This window comes from Aquarana catesbeiana, linkage group LG07 (genome assembly GCF_042186555.1).
Source record: "Aquarana catesbeiana isolate 2022-GZ linkage group LG07, ASM4218655v1, whole genome shotgun sequence".
In the NCBI taxonomy this organism is placed as follows: domain Eukaryota; kingdom Metazoa; phylum Chordata; class Amphibia; order Anura; family Ranidae; genus Aquarana; species Aquarana catesbeiana.
The window spans coordinates 284,162,144-284,179,440 of record NC_133330.1 but is presented as its reverse complement, the minus strand read 5'-3'; positions in this window follow the sequence as shown (position 1 = coordinate 284,179,440).

Genomic DNA, 17,297 nt, shown 5'->3' with positions numbered 1-17,297 from the left:
CAAGAAGTGCAACAACCTCCTGCCCATTAACCCGCATCACACTCTCAAGTGGGCTTAGATTGTTCATGGGACCAGTGGCAAAAGCAAACCTAGAGCCATGTCACATTCCATTGTCTCTTCCCGCCTTGGACACTGGGCCACCATATGACCCAGTTGTTGGCAGGACCAACAACGAACCTCACGGGGTTCCCGTTCTCCTTGCCAACTCTCAAGAGGGTTTGACTTTAGGGTGCTCCTAGCGGGAGTGTCAGGCACTCGAGCAGTTCAACCGGTGCCATCTTGGCGCTGGAAGTACTTCCTTAGAATGGGCTAGCTCTCCGGTAATAGAGGGACTCTCCTGGATGCTTTCTGCGCAACTGTAGCGCTCAACAGCAGCAGCCACCTGATACAGGGACTGAGGCTCGGACTGAGCCACCCATCAGTGCAGCTCCTTAGGAAGACCCTGCAAAAAGCGATCCAGCGCAACTCCCTCTACAATCTGAGTGGTGGTCTTCTCCTTTGGTTTCAGCCAATTCTTGAACAGGTGCATTAGACGATACCGTTGCACATGGGCAGGCTTAGCTCTGCCAAAGCGCCAGACATGAACACGGTTTGCCCTTAAAGCCACAGCCACTCCCAGCCTGGCTAGGATTTCTGCCTTAAGCAGTTTATAGTCCCGTGCTGCTTCAGAGGCCAAATTACAATAGGCCTGTTGAGGATCTGCAGTCAGGAAAGGAGCCAGCACATCCGCCCAGTCTTTCTCAAGGAGACCTTCCCTTGTTGCAATCTTTTCAAACATTGCCATATAAGCTTCCACATTATCTGTGGCTGTCATCTTTTGCAAAGTCTGCTGGACTGCCTTCCGGGGGTCACTCTTTACAGCGGGATCGCCTTTCATCATTTCAGCCTGCTCGGTCAAAGCCTTTTGCAGTCCTGCTAGCTGTTCAACCAGGAAGCGGTTTGTTTCCTGTTGCACAGCAGCTGCCTGGGCATTAGCCATTGCTAATTGTTTAATTAGCTCCTCCATGGCTTGTTCTGAAGATTTCACAGCCTGTACAGCTTTTACCCAGGACATGAGTTTGGCCTGTACCCCTCAAACTGCCCAATGCATAGCTCCACCAATTTGTAAGGGATCGGGGGGTGACAAGCCGGCTCAGACAGTTCAGTCAACTTAGAAGGCTTTATTCAGCAAAAAGCAACAGAAAATTGACAAGCCTTGTCTTTATAGGCAGTTCAAACAACACAAAAACTCTTCTTATCAGTATAAGACAGTCCTTTTAAATAATGCTCAGCATCCCAGCCACAGCATATAACATAGCAAAGTCCCAGTTCAGGCAAGCTCACCCAGCAGGATGAAGTCATAGATAACAAGGGTCCTTCCAGCTTCAAGCTCCTCTCGGCTTTGATAGCCCCATAGCCATCTCTCTCCAAACACACTTCTCCACTCTGGCATTTTCAACTCAGCTGGAAATAAGCAGGTCTGAAGGGGAAGTACCTGCCCTCTTCAATTAACCCCTTCTTAACCCTGCCCCAGCCTGACTCTCCACAATATGTTTTTTATTTTACAATGCCCTATGCTTTAAGAAGTACACTTTTACATCTTTTTTTCCTCCCACTAATAGATTTAAATTAATTCCACACATACCCATTTCCAGGCGTTAGTGTATTATACTGCCTCTATTAATGTGATTTTAGCAGTCGTGCGTGTCTAACAATGTAGACCAAGCAAAGAGCAGATCTAATGCAAGCTGTGTCTAAAAACTTGTCTGATTGCCAAACTATATGCAATCACGTGGCCTTGAAGTAATGCACTTCATGGCCATGCGGGTATGGATAAACAAAAAAATGCATATGCTGCATATATATTTCAAACCAAGACTTTTTGTGAGGAGACAAAACAGAACTTTTAAACATGAGTCAAAGCAAAATAAAAGATTTCTCTCTCGCTCTCTCTCTCTCTCGTGTTCCATTTCTATAGAAAGAACGCTGTTACATAATGCATTGAATAGAGCAGGAACTGTCAGTAACCTATAACAGATAATCAGATTTCAGCTTTCTGTAGTTCAATATGTTTGGAACAATCAAAGACATTTGTTTTTGACTGCTAAAATACTGAACATAAAGGTTCTTTATACTTGGATGATTAAAGCTGAACTCCAGGCACAAAAACTTTTATTTAAATTTATTCTTCAATAGTGACAAAGGATACAAATCCACTGTGTGTGTGCACATAATGCTTTTGTAAACTCAGATGTTACCTTTTAAATAATAGTGACATCATCACTGAGCTGCACATAGCCTATCTAGAATGTGTTGCTGTGGGAGAGACCCAAGCAGGACCTCCAGCTACAGGCTGCCGGCAGAAAACTACACAAACACTTGATCGACAGAAATCTATCAATTACCCCACCACCCCATCCATACCAAACAGGCTGGATGGACAAATTTCCTCTGCACCCCTGCACCCGTGGCTGTCAGAATACCCCACCAGTGACTGCATCTAGTTGGAAGCAGCCATCATTTTCCTAACAAATTTCCACTCGGCTCCTTCAGTTTTCAGGAATTGAAGAATGGTGGACAGGTACGGACAGGGCCACCCATGGCTTAACTTTTGGCTAATTAATCAGGAACCAACTGAAATTCACTCAAAGCATGGTTAGCATCCCTCTTACAAGCATCCTCAACCTTTTCCCTCTTTATTTATCATGGTTCTAAGTGTAGTATCTAAAAACATTTATTAAGAATCCAAAACAATTGGCCACTCACATATTGGAGGATAATAATAGGCTCATCAGTATAGTAAGAGACCTCAGTTCCGCTATGAATAGCCGAGCCGTTGTGAGGGATCTGCAAGCCAACTAGGAGAGGAGGGAAGCCACCCACTCAGTCCTCAGGGCAGCGATGAAAGGCAGACGCTCTGATGGAATGCAGTGTGGACCACAGCGCCAACAGGAAGTCATCATCAAACAGGAAGTGTGCAACGCATTTCGGAACATGAGCAAAACACAGATGGCTGTGCACGCTCCTTTGCCAAGCTATTGGCTGGAGTGTGGAAGGCTATCCCAAGACCCCCCCATCTTTTTCAAGCATATCTTGTTTTTCAGTAGACAACTGTTGTTATGCTTCTTCCTGAACAGTTCAGGGACACAGCAGAAAACCTTCATGCAGCCAAGGAAACAGTGTGCGCTGTGATTGGCTGAAATAAGTCCAACACACAGTGTTCATGGGAGTTGCAGTCCTGGTCGGCACCAGTCCACCTAGTACTCCCATGAACACAGCATGTTAGATTTATTTCAGCCTCCCCCCCTCCTCTCAAAAGTGGCTGGCTTCCCTCCTCTCCTAGATGGCTTGTGGATCCCTCACATCAGCTCAGCATTTCACAGCGGAACGATGGTCTCTTACTATATTGATGAGCCCATTATTATTCTCCATTATGTGCGTGGCCAATTATTTTGAATTCTTAATAAATGTTTTTCGATACTACACTTATGCTGCGTACACACGATCGGAATTTTTCGTCGGAAAAACCTTGGATGGTTTTTCCGACGGAATTCTGCTCAAGCTTGGCTTGCATACACACGGTCACACAAAAGTTCTCTGAACTTTCGACCGTCAAGGTACTAGAAAAGGGAAGTTCCATACGAAGCGTGCCACCCTTTGGGCTCCTTCTGATAATCTTGTGTTTATCTCGTGTTAGTAGAAGTTTGGTGAGAGACGATTCACGCTTTTTAGCCTTCATTCTTCTAGCATTATATAGAACAAAAGAATGAGCTGCACTAAAAGATCCAAAAATATACAGCGTGACAAATGTGCTATCTCCATTATGATTGCTAGTTTTACCAGACCAAGTGCTTCAGTCTCGTACTTGATTCTGAGCATGCGTGGTTTTTGCGCGTCAGAATTGCATACAGACGAATGGAATTTTCTGAACTTTTTCCGACGGAAAAATAGAGAACCTGCTCTCAATCTTTTGCTGGTGGAAATTCCGCCAGCAAAAATCCAATGGAGCATACACACGGTCGGAATTTCCGGCCAAAAGCTCACATCGGACTTTTGCTGGCAGAATTTCCAATCGTGTGTACGCGGCATTAGAGGCACTTTTTCCATTTTTTTCTGTATGTATCCACCTACAGAGTTTTCTTCAACTCCCAGGATCAGCTGCCATTAGTGGACTATCGTTTTTATCTCAGTGGATTTACTACTATGGACATTTCCAGAGATTGTGGCTGATCTGTATCTTTAGGTGCATACTATTTTATTTTTTTAAGATCTCAGAAATAGCTTTACTGATAAAAATAAACAAAACACTGGCAGTCCTAACATTTATCAAAAACTACTGGAAATGCAAGAGTTCAATGGATACACATTACTGGTTTGCTGATGTTGGTAAACCGCGGGGAGTCAGGAATTTGCAGGAGTTTGCTGAAGAGATACATGTATGAATGCGATCACTTTTCTTGTGTATACTTGTTACTCCCTCTTTCCTTGCCCTTCTGCTCCTAGTAAGCCTCATACAGATGACCATTTCTCGCTCCAGCAACTATCAGACTGGGAGATGATAGTATCCATCAGAGATTTGGTGCGATGCTGGATACTGTTCACTTCATGCAATCAAAGCAGAAAAGGTTGAGTTTATAAAATATTTACATTCCACAGTGGGAAATATGGTGTGCCTTTGTATAAAAGATCTTATACTCTTTAACTGGGTAGTCTTGATGCTCTTAAAAAAATTTTACACTACCACTAATCCTGATCTCCAAAAACTGATATTTGAGAAAAATACAGTAATAAAAATTGTGATGGCTATATAGCATTATATTAGATACTCATAGAAAAAAAAGTGTATAAAAAGCCAGCATAAATAGTCATAAGCAGGATCATGGTTTTTACTTCCTCTGGCTTGAATTTCAAATGACACCTTTGCAGTCTTTAGGTTACACCAACAACATTCTGGTAGGCTGTGTAACAGCTGCCATGCAAGTTTCTTTTATACTTGCCAACATTTTAAACCATTTCCGACAACAATGTTGCTGAACTTAGGCATCTTTTTATTGCTGTGCACTGTTCTAATTTGGAAATCCTAAAACAATCTTTGCCTAAGGCCCCTTTCATGCTACCCGATCAATGGTCTATTCATCCCTATGGACCGGTAGGTGTAAATAGATTTGTGTCTGTTTAACATCCGCCTACATCCAATCTAGTCCACTAAAAACAAACAGAAGGGGATCTGTTCAGCCACCCGCAGAGCAGGCTCTGTCCGTGTCCACTATGCGGACATGGACATGTCATCCACCGGCTTTGCTCCATGTGAAAAGGGCCTACGTTTTATATGCTTATCAATTCTGTAATATGCACAATAAAATCTTTAATTGCTTGTCATCAACATAAAAAAATCCACAAATTATAAATATCAGAAAACAAAACCTACATTTTTATTAATTCGGTCATACTGAAAACAGGGATGCTTTCGGTGACAAATATTTCCATAAATGAATCTCCAAAATTTAGGACTATGTCTTTTCAATAAGGAAAGTTGTCCATTATAGTTTGTGTGGTAAGGCTTTCTATGAGAGGCTGTTAGGCTGGAAAACTTCAAAGAGAACTAAGGACAGACATTGGGATGTGAATGACTATAAGCCGATATGCACATTTTTAAATTCTTTTAATTTCCTTCTCTAGCTAACCGAATTTTCTTCAGCTTCTGAGAACATTGCTTCAAGGAATGTAAATATGTATTGTGGGGTGAACTGCTGCTACTTTGTATTAATCAGATTACCCATAAAACATAAGACATGCACACACATTTCAAAATGGAAAAGAAAGGCAATAGAGCCAGACCATCACTTGGAAAAAGGCTCACCACCACTGAAAATTACCGAAGGTCAAACATAGGGTGTTTCATTTCTTGTCAGAGATGTACACTTGATGCCCCTCACACATGAGTTGGAGGATCACCTTTCACCCACAGATGTTGCCACATTTTGCACTGTTTTAAGATATAGGATTCTCAGCCACATACCTGAGTTTTTTCTGCCTTAAATATCTCCTTTGTTCTCCATCTACAGTACATTTCCAAATCAATGCCCTCACTGTCCTCTAATCCCACAGGTATACAAGTCTGGTGTGCCATATTCTTCTAAATCTTTCCTATGGTCACTAACACCCAACTGTCCACAATCTTATTAGCCAAATGTTTTTGCCATCCTGGAATACTCAGTACAGTAACGCAGCTCCTACCACCCACAGTGCAACCTCAAATTGCCATGGTAGGTTACATACAATAAAAGGGTTGAGTTTAAAAGGTGTCAAACCACTTCCATATTCTAACAAAGACTCTTACAGCTGAATTTCAACAAAAACTGTTTATTTAGTTTTGGATACTGATAAGAGCTTTTGCTGCCAAATGCTTATTCCTGCTACCATTGTTTAAATTGTTTCCTGGCTGTGGTGTATGCAACTTGCAGTGTACAAGCTCAGCAACTGTTAAATGCAGAGAGTTGGAGCTGGGTGCTGGAAAAATGATCATTATCAATGACCACCCAATAGCTGAAGAAACATGATGTGGGTCTGGAAGAAAGATTTTAGCTATTTGCAGAGGCAATAGAACAGGGTTTCTCAACCAAGGTTCCATGGAACCTTAGGGTTCCTCCAGAGGTTGCTTGGGGTTCCTTGAGCAATGAGCAATTTTTGCCTCTCAGATAGGTTGCCATTGACACCATTGATATTTTTAGCTATCTGTAAGGGGGTAATTCTTCTCAATGTACACACATTCTTTCCACTGAGTATCAAACTAATAGTCATAAGCTGTAGATATAGTACATGTTAGCAGGGGTTCCCTGAAAGAGGAACATGTTTTTAAAGGTTCCCATTTGTTGAAAAGGTTGAGAAAGGCAGCAAAAGAGTGACTAGAAGGAGCATGGACCCTGTAGGAGTGAAGTGAAGGACTCAAAACTGTTACACAAGTTTACAAGCATACTGCTGCCCTACACAACCTTAGTTCTGCATTTTCTATGAGACTTGTTGGTCAAAGTCACACTTGTTATACAGAAACAGGAAAGCTTGGTAGTTTTTAAAGATTTTGAATTCATATTCTTATTGCTTTCACGGAAAAGTCCATGGTTCACAGTGGTTAATGGTATAATTAAGCATTATGTACTTTGATAACACCCCATAAATATATAGTAAATAAAAATGACACATAAAAAAGTCATAAATATAGGTCGCAGGTCCTGCACACTGTGAGATTGTAAGTTAATCTTGCCCCAGGCTTTTATGTTGGATGTATCTGAGACCAACAGGGAGATTTCACAGCGGCTTCTAAGCAATAAAAAAGAATAATGATTTAGTAGTTTGATGTAAGTACTAATGTACTGACAGCGCAAGGTACAAAGGTTCTTCATGCACATGATAGGTCACTAAACCCGAATATTATTCACTTCTAAAAATGTAAGAGGCGGATAGATAGGACAGAAAACGTTTAATAACTACACACATGCTCGAAGAAAATAACACTTTCCTATACTCTCAGAAGAGCTACATGTTTGATGTGGATCCTCTAGAATGAAACTGAAATATTATTCTTTCCTGGTTATTACACAGAATATATAACTTTAGCGGGGAATACTTTCTTCTCAACAGCACTGAAATTCTTGAGGCTATTACAGTGTCTGATGGACAAGTAGACAGGCTTCATTAAAGGGCCAGTAAACAAAAAAAAAACATTTTCATGGACTAGCGTATGTAAATACAGTTTTGATAATATTCATATGCAGAGATTAACCCTTAACCACTTCAGCCCCGGAAGAGTTGGCTGCTCAGTGACCAGGCAATTTTTTGCGATACGGCATTGCATCGCTTTAACTGACAATTGCACGGTTGTGTGACGCTGTACTCAAACAAAATTGACGTCTTTTTTTCCCCACAAATAGAGCTTTCTGCTGGTGGTATTTGATCACCTCTGTGGTTTTTAGTTTTTGCGCTATAAACAAAAGAAAAGTGACAATTTTGAAAAAAACACAATATCTTTTACTTTTTTCAATAATAAATATCACACATTTTTTTTTCAGTTTAGGCCAATATGTATTCTTCTACATATTTTTGGTAAAAAAAATCGCAATAAGCGTATATCGATTGGTTTGTGCAAAAGTTATAGCGTCTACAAAATAGGGGATAGATTTATGGCATTTTTATAATTTTTTTTTTTTTTTTTTACTAGTAATGGCAGCGTAGTAATTATCGGAACTGCGATATTGCGGCGGACAAATGTGTATGTGTTTACATACACAGATCCCGGTTCTCGCTCTGTCAAGAGCGATCGCAGGTGCCCAGCGGTCATCGCATCGGCTCCGGGCACACACTGTGGGTGCACGTGCCCCTAGTGGCCAAAAGGAAAAGTGACGTAAGGTAACGTTGATTTGCCCAGCCAAGCCAACCTGCCACAGTAAAACTGCGGCGGCTTGTCCGGAAGTGGTTAAGGAGATGCTGGAATATTAGGTTCTCACTGTTGGCCTCACTGTTGGTGCACTAAATTACAGCTCAGGGGCATCTGAATGCAGTGGGCCTGTGTGTCAGAACATAAGTTCCCTTTCTCAAGAAAAGTAAATGACACTGCCACCAATGAAGCTGGGGAAAGGGGGTGTAATTAATTTTAAATTAATTTTCCCAGCTTTAATAGTGCATTGTTAATAAATATAAATAAGGATGAGCCTGCGGTTCGAGTCGAATGTAAGTTTGACTCGAACATCGGGTGTTCGTTTGCTCGCAAACGAACCGAACATATGGGTGTTCGTGGCAAATTCGGGCACCGCGGAACGCCCCATAATGCACTGCGAGATTGCAGTGCATTGACGTCTGATGATTGGCCAAAGCATGCACCTGACCTGCATGCTCTGCTGTGAGAGCCATAATTGGCCAGAGGTAGGGTGCCTTTGGCCAATCATGGCTCAGGGGGACTAAGTCCACATCCCACACTATATAAGGCTGCATACATAGTAGCAGTGTATAGTGTGTGGACGGAGATAGATTAGGCAGACAGGTTAGTTAGTGACGTGCAAGCAGTGTATTTAATATAAATATTAAAAAAAAAATATATATATATATATATATATATATACACACGCACAGTCTATAAATATTTAAGGGGAACTCCGCACCAAAGTAAAAAAAATGGCGTGGGGGTTCCCAGGCACTTCAGGTCTGGTATAGATTTTAAGGTGAATTTTAAAAAAATGGCGTGGGAGTCCCCCCCCTAAAATCCATACCAGACCCTTATCCAAGCATGCAACCTGGCAGGTCAGGATAGGGGGGACGAGCGAGTGCCCCCTCCCCCTCCTGAACCGTACCAGGCCACATGCCCTCAACATGGGGAGGGTGCTTTGGGGTCCCCCAAAACACCTTGTCCCCATGTTGATGGGGACAAGGGCCTCATCCCCACAGCCCTTGTCCGATGGTTGTGGGGTCTGCGGTCGGGACGGCTTATCAGAATCTGGAAGCCCCCTTTGACAAGGAGGCCCCCAGATCTCGTCCCCCTATGTGAATGGGTATCGGGTCACATGATGTCAGAATGGGGCAGGGTCACCCAGTTACATCACTGGGTGGCCCCGCCCTTGCCTATATAACAGCTGTCACAGCCAAGAGACAGCAGTCGGCGGAACACCTCCCATCGAGGCGGAGGGTTTTTTTTCTATTTTTTGGGTCCATCAGCGCCGTGATTGAGGATGGATGGACATCGCCTGACACTTTTTTTTTTTTTTAATAAAGGTATTGTCGTTTTTAATTTTTTGACACTTTTTTGGTGAATGGGTAGGGGTACAATGTACCTGATCCCATTCACATAGAGGGGGGTCATGATCTGGGGGCTTGTTAAAGGGGGCTTCCAGATTTTGATAAACCCCCCCGCCCACAGACCCCCACAACCACCGGGCAAGGGTTGTGGCGATGAGGCCCTTGTCCCCATCAACATGGGGACAAGGTGCTTTGGGGGGACCCCAAAGCACCCTCCCCCGTGTTGAGGCCATGTGGCCTGGTACAGTTCAGGGGGGGGGCACTCACTTGTCCCCCCTATCCTGACCTGCCAGGTTGCATGCTCGGATAAGGGTCTGTTATGGATTTTGGGGGGGACCCCACACCATTTTTTTTTATTTTGGCGCGGGGTTCTCCTTAAAATCCATTCCAGACCTGAAAGTCATTTTGCTGCGGGACTGTAATGAACATCGGAAAGATGCGCTACTTTACAGGCAGACTAAGGGGACCCCCCCCCCCCCCCGGCATGATATTTAAAGGTGTATTTCATTTTTATTGTTTCACTGTAAGCATTATTAAAATCACTGCTCCTGAAAAATCGGTTGTTTCTTTTAAATCTTTTTTTTATTTATACATATTCCTTGGGGCAGTACCCGGGTTCCCATACATTTTTGGCAATAACTTGCATATAAACCTTTAAAATGATCACTTTTGATTTTTCATTTTCGTGCCCCATAGACTTTAACGGTGTTCGCATGTTCGCACATATTTTTTTCCTGTTCTCATTTTCTGGTGCAAACCGAACCGGGGGGGGGGGGGGGGGGTTCGGCTTATCCCTAATTATAAATATTGAAGAGTCACCGATTGCCGAAGTCAAGTGAGGGCAAAATGGCCCTCACCTAGCTCTATGCCCTTGGAGGACCGGAGTGATGCCCCAACGTCACTTCCGCCTCTAGGGCTTAAAGGAATTTTTTGTTTCTTAAAGTCAAAATTACTTTTTGATTTTTGACTTTAAAGGTAAATGAGAGATCTGGGGTTTTTTTGACCCCATATCTCTCAATAAAGAGGACCTGTCATGCTTATTCCTATTAAAAAGGGATGTTTACATTCCTTGTAATAGGAATAAAAGTGATAAAAAAATATTAAAGGTACAGTGTAAGCAAATGCACACGTAAGTTGTGCCCCCATATGTAAACGGTGTTCAAACCACACATGTGAGGTATCACCATGATCGTTAGATGGAGAGAAATAATTCTAGCACAAGACATAAACAGGTAACCTGTAAAAAAAATTAAAGCTTCGCCTATGGAGATTTTTCAGTACCATAGTTGTTGCCATTCCACGAGCGTGCGCAATTTTCAAACATGACATGTTAGGTATCTATTTACTCGAAATAACATCTTTCACATTATACAAAAACATTGGGCTAACTTTACTGTTTTGTTTTTTAATTCATTAAAGTGTATTTTTTTTCAAAAGAATTGTGTTTGAAAGACTGCTGCACAAATATAGTCTAACATAAAATATTTCAACGACTGCCATTTTTTCTCTAGGGTCTCTGCTAAAAAATATATATATATATATAAAATGTTTGGCGGTCCTAAGTAATCCTCTAGCAAAAAAATACATATTTTTACCTGTAAGCAACAAATGTCAAAAAAAGGCCTGGTCTAAAAGTGGAGATAGACAGTTTAGCACTACAAACAGTGGCGGCCCGTCCATAGGGGGTGCATGGGTGCCGCCCCCCCCCCCTCCAGGCTGACAAAAAAATGCCAAAAAAAAAAAATGTAAAGTTGGCCCTGTAAAAAAAAAATACAAAAAAAAGTCCTTAAGTGTGCTGTGTTCGGACGCCGGACACAGTGCGACACCGAACACAGTGCACTTATGGGAAGCGCCATGTCTATGCAATCACGAGATTGCAGAAGCGGCGCTTCATTTGCGGGAGTTTATCCCGCTTGCGCCGCTTTCCGAAGCACTGAGTAGCTTCCGCCCGGCGCTTGTAGTATCTATTACTGCGGCCGGGTGGTTTGATTGACATCTGAGTTTGATGTCACTTCCTGTTTTCTCTCTCCCATTGCGCCCGGGAGAGAGAGAACAGGAAGCATGAGAGGAGCGGACCCCTCCATCGCCGCTGTGGAAGGAGACACCGCAGGAGAGGACAACACACAGCAAGGTAAGTACCGATGTGCTCCCGCGGAGAACGGGGGGGGGTTTGTGTTTGTGACTCAGGCTGGCTGCATTATTTGATGTGACACAGGCTGGCTGCATTATTTGATGTGACACAGGCAGGCTGCATTATTTGATGTGACACAGGCAGGCTGGCTGCATTATTTGATGTGACACAGGCAGGCTGCATTATTTGATGTGACACAGGCAGGCTGGCTGCATTATTTGATGTGACACAGGCTGGCTGCATTATTTGATGTGACACAGGCTGGCCGCATTATTTGATATGACACAGGCTGGCCGCATTATTTGATGTGACACAGGCTGGCCGCATTATTTGATGTGACACAGGCTGGCCGCATTATTTGATGTGACACAGGCTGGCCGCATTATTTGATGTGACACAGGCTGGTCGCATTATTTGATGTGACACAGGCTGGCCGCATTATTTGATGTGACACAGGCTGGCCGCATTATTTGATGTGACACAGGCTGGCTGCATTATTTGATGTGACACAGGCAGGCTGCATTATTTGATGTGACACAGGCTGGCTGCATTATTTGGTGGGACACAGGCTGGCCGCATTATTTGATGTGACACAGGCTGGCTGCATTATTTGATGTAACACAGGCTGGCTGCATTATTTGATGTGACACAGGCAGGCTGCATTATTTGATGTGACACAGGCTGGCTGCATTATTTGATGTGACACAGGCAGGCTGCATTATTTGGTGGGACACAGGCAGGCTGCATTATTTGATGTGACACAGGCTGGCTGCATTATTTGATGTGACACAGGCAGGCTGCATTGTTTGATGTGACACAGGCAGGCTGCATTGTTTGATGTGACACAGGCTGCATTATTTGACGTGACACAGGCAGGCTGCATTATTTGATGTGACACAGGCTGGCTGCATTATTTAATGTGACACAGGCAGGCTGCTTTATTTGGTGGGACACAAGCTGTATTATTTGATGTGACACGGGCAGGCTGCTTTATTTGGTGGGACACAGGCAGGCATAGGCGTGCGCAAGGGGTGTGCCAGGTGTGCCTGGGCACACCCTAATCCTAGGGTTGGCAACCTGTCAATGGTGGGCAGGTGACAGGTAAACCAAAACCCTTCCATGCCGACCCTCAGAACCAGGAGAGGTGGCGTGGGTGGAATTTAGTGGAACCGATCTGTATTTTCCTCCTGCAGCAGTTGAAAGTAGGCTTCTCCTCTGCATTTTGTCAACATTCAGTTGCCACAGGAGGAAAATATAGGGGATCGGTACTAATATATGCCACCCCCGCCACCACTTATTTCCCTGTTCCTTTTCCTTCTGTTGCCTGGGTCTCACATGTGCTCCCTTGGTCCTCCTTCTTCCCATTGTTTAGGGATGGAGAGCGGGGAAGAGGCTGGTAAATATGTCAAATGCATATGTGTTGGAGCTTTGAGGTGCACACCCTAATGCAATAGGCTGTACACACCTATGCAGGCAGGCTGCTTTATTTGGTGGGACACAGGCTGCTTTATTTGATGTGACACAGGCAGGCTTCTTTATTTGGTGGGACACAGGCTGCTTTATTTGGTGGGACACAGGCTGCTTTATTTGGTGGGACACAGGCAGCTGCATTTGGTGGGACACAGGTGACTGCATTTGGTGGGACAGAGGCGGCTGCAGTTGGTGGGACAAAGGCTGCATTTGATGGGACACAGGCTGCATTTTATTTGACACAGGCTGCATTTTATGGGATACAGGCTGCATGTAAGGAGGGACTCCGGTGGGGGCACCTGATATAAGGACGGACTCCACTGGGGACACCTGATGGCATCTGGTGGCAGGCGACGTGGCCAGTGACACACTCAGGGCTCCCACTGATTCTGCATTATGGTGAGTTGAATGATTTCATTTTATATTACAATGTAATAATAGAAATAATGCGCTTCAATCATCCTGACACCATAACAACCATGGTGCCGGGATGATTGAACTGCTAACACCAGGTGTTTGGAATATCTTTATCTGCTGATTGTTAAACTTTCTAGAATACACAGATTTCTATTGTTGTGTAGGATCTGGGCCTGCTGTCCCTCCATCCCTCTCTCCCTCTCCCTCCATCCCTCGTTCATCTCAGATGCTAACCACACCACCTTAGAGCTGCGCCCACTATTTTGCTAAAACCATGCCCATTTTCACCAAGTGGGAGGGGTCAAAAAGGAAGGATGAGGTCTGGTGTCCCCACATCCTAAAACTTCACCAGCCGCCACTGACTACAAACAAAGACAAAGGCAGAAGTGAAAATCACACAACTTCATGAATATAAATCGCATCACTCTTGTATCTAAGAGACACTCCTTCAGATCCAGCAAGTCTCTAAAATCAGGATCTTTCACTCTCAGCCAACAACTGTTCTGATGCTAAAACTTCTAAATTTCAGGCAGCCTTTGACCAAAAGAATGCAGAGATGGAAGCAGAAGCCTCAGAAGCTGCAAGCAATAAAGCACTGATGGAAGCAGAAGCTGCACACAAAAAAGCAGAGGCGGCATGCAGAGCAGAGATGGAAGCTTTTGAGAAACTTTGTGAGCACGCCACAGCCTCGGTAAAGTTAAAAGTTTTAAAGCAAGTTGTTATTAAAAGTGAAGGACATAGCAGTAGACACTCAGATGCATCATATGCAACATATTCTTCACACTTTCTCCTAAAACTTCAGTTCCTAGCCACAGCAGCCGTATCCCTCAACCAAGGTCAGTATACTTTACCTACCACCTCTCAACACAATCTGCCTACTCATTCCTCAGAACACTAGACCTTTGCACTGCAGCAAAGTGTAGGCGCTGGTATGCACATAATAGACCATACATTCTACCATGAGGCTAGTCAATCATCTCCTACAACACTGCTCCACAGCTGGAACCCAATATGGCAATTAACTCTGAGCCAAGGTCAGGTATGAACGCCTTTGCACCACCATACCTCCTAAAGTCAACCAATCTCAGCACATGAGCCAGTGCAACCGACTTTGCTCCACATGCAGCTGTGCATCCAAAGTCCAAAAACACAGACATGTCACAGTTTGTTAAATATATACTCCACAAAGAGCTAACCAAGATAGGTCTCACTATGTTTGATGACAAACCTGAAAACTACAGAGGTTTGAAATCCACCTTCAAAGCCACCGTCAGTGACCTAGATGTCACAGCTACAGAAGAACTAGATCACCTTGCTTGGTGGCCAGGTCCTCAACTGCTGAGCGTTTTAAAAGACTCAAAGCTGTTCACACTAACAACCCTGCCACAGGTCTTATTATTGCTTGGGATAGACTTGAGCATAGCTTCAGCAGCTTTATTTAACCACTTCAGCCCCGGACCATTATGCTGCATAAGGACTAGAGGACTTTTTCCAATTTGGCACTGAGTCACTTTAACTGCTAATTGCACGGTCATGCAATGCTGTACACAAACGAAATTTGCGTCCTTTTCTTCCCACAAATAGAGCTTTCTTTTGATGGTATTTGATCACCTCTGCCATTTTTATTTTTTGCGCTATAAACGGAAAAAGACCGAAAATTTTGAAAAAAAATTATATTTTCTACTTTTTGTTATAAAAAAATCCAATAAACTCAATTTTAGTCATACATTTAGGCCAAAATGTATTCGGCCACATGTCTTTAGTAAAAAAAAATGTCAATAAGTGTATATTTATTGGTTTGCGCAAAAGTTATAGCGTCTACAAACTAGGGTACATTTTCTGGAATTTACACAGCTTTTAGTTTATGACTGCCTATGTCAGTTCTTGAGGTGCTAAAATGGCAGGGCGGTACAAAACCCCCCCAAATGACCCCATTTTGGAAAGTAGACACCCCAAGGAAATTGCTGAGAGGCATATTGAGCCCATTGAATATTATTTTTTTTTGTCCCAAGTGATTGAATAATGACAAAAAAAATAAAAATTACAAAAAGTTGTCACTAAATGATATATTGCTCACACAGGCCATGGACATATGTGGAATTGCACCCCAAAATATATTCAGCTGCTTCTCCTGAGTACGGGGATACCACATGTGTGGGACTTTTTAGGAGCCAAGCCGCGTACGGGGCCCCGAAAACCAATCACCGCCTTCAGGATTTCTAAGGGCGTACATTTTTTATTTTACTCCTCACTACCTATCACAGTTTTGAAGGCCATAAAATGCCCAGATGGCACAAACCCCCCCCCCCCCCCCAATGACCCCATTTTGGAAAGTAGACACTCCAAGCTATTTGCTTTGAGGCATGTTGAGTCCATGAAATATTTTATATTTTGACACAAGTTGCGGGAAAGTGACAATTTTTTTTTTGCACAAAGTTGTCACTAAATGATATATTGCTCACACAGGCCATGGGCATATGTGGAATTGCACCCCAAAATACATTTAGCTGCTTCTCCTGAGTATGGGGATACCACATTTGTTGGACTTTTTGGGAGCCTAGCCCCGAAAACCAATCACCGCCTTCAGGATTTCTAAGGGTGTAAATTTTTGATTTCACTCTTCACTGCCTATCACAGTTTCGGAGGCCATGGAATGCCCAGATGGCACAAAACCCCCCCAAATGACCCCATTTTGGAAAGTAGACACCCCAAGCTATTTGCTGAGAGGCATGGTGAGTATTTTGCAGCTCTCATTTGTTTTTGAAAATAAAGAAACGCAAGAAAAAAAATTTTTTTTTTCTTTTTTCAATTTTCAAAACTTTGTGACAAAAAGTGGGGTCTGCAAAATACTCACTATACCTCTCAGCAAATAGCTTGGAGTGTCTACTTTCCAAAATGGGGTCATTTGGGGGGGGTTGTGCCACCTGGGCATTCCATGGCCTCCGAAACTGTGATAGGCAGTGAAGAGTGAAATCAAAAATGTACGCACTTAGAAAGCCTGAAGGCGGTGCTTGGTTTTTGGGGTCCCGTACGCGGCTAGGTTCCCAAAAAGTCTCACACATGTGGTATCCCCATACTCAGGAGAAGCAACAGAATGCATTTTGGTGTGTATTTCACATATTCCCATGGCATGTTTGAGCAATATATCATTTAGTGACAACTTTGTGCAAAAAAAAAAAAAATTTGTCTCTTTCTCGCAACTTGTGTCACAATATAAAATATTCCATGGACTCGACATGCCTCTCAGCAAATAGCTTGGGGTGTCTACTTTCCAAAATGGGGTCATTTGGGGGGGTTTTGAACTGTCCTGGCATTTTATGCACAACATTTAGAAGCTTATGTCACACATCACCCACTCTTCTAACCACTTGAACACAAAGCCCCTTCTGACACTTTTTGTTTACATGAAAAAATTATTTTTTTTTGCAAGAAAATTACTTTGAACCCCCAAACATTATATATATTTTTAAAGCAAATGCCCTACAGATTAAAATGGTGGGTGTTTCATTTTTTTTTT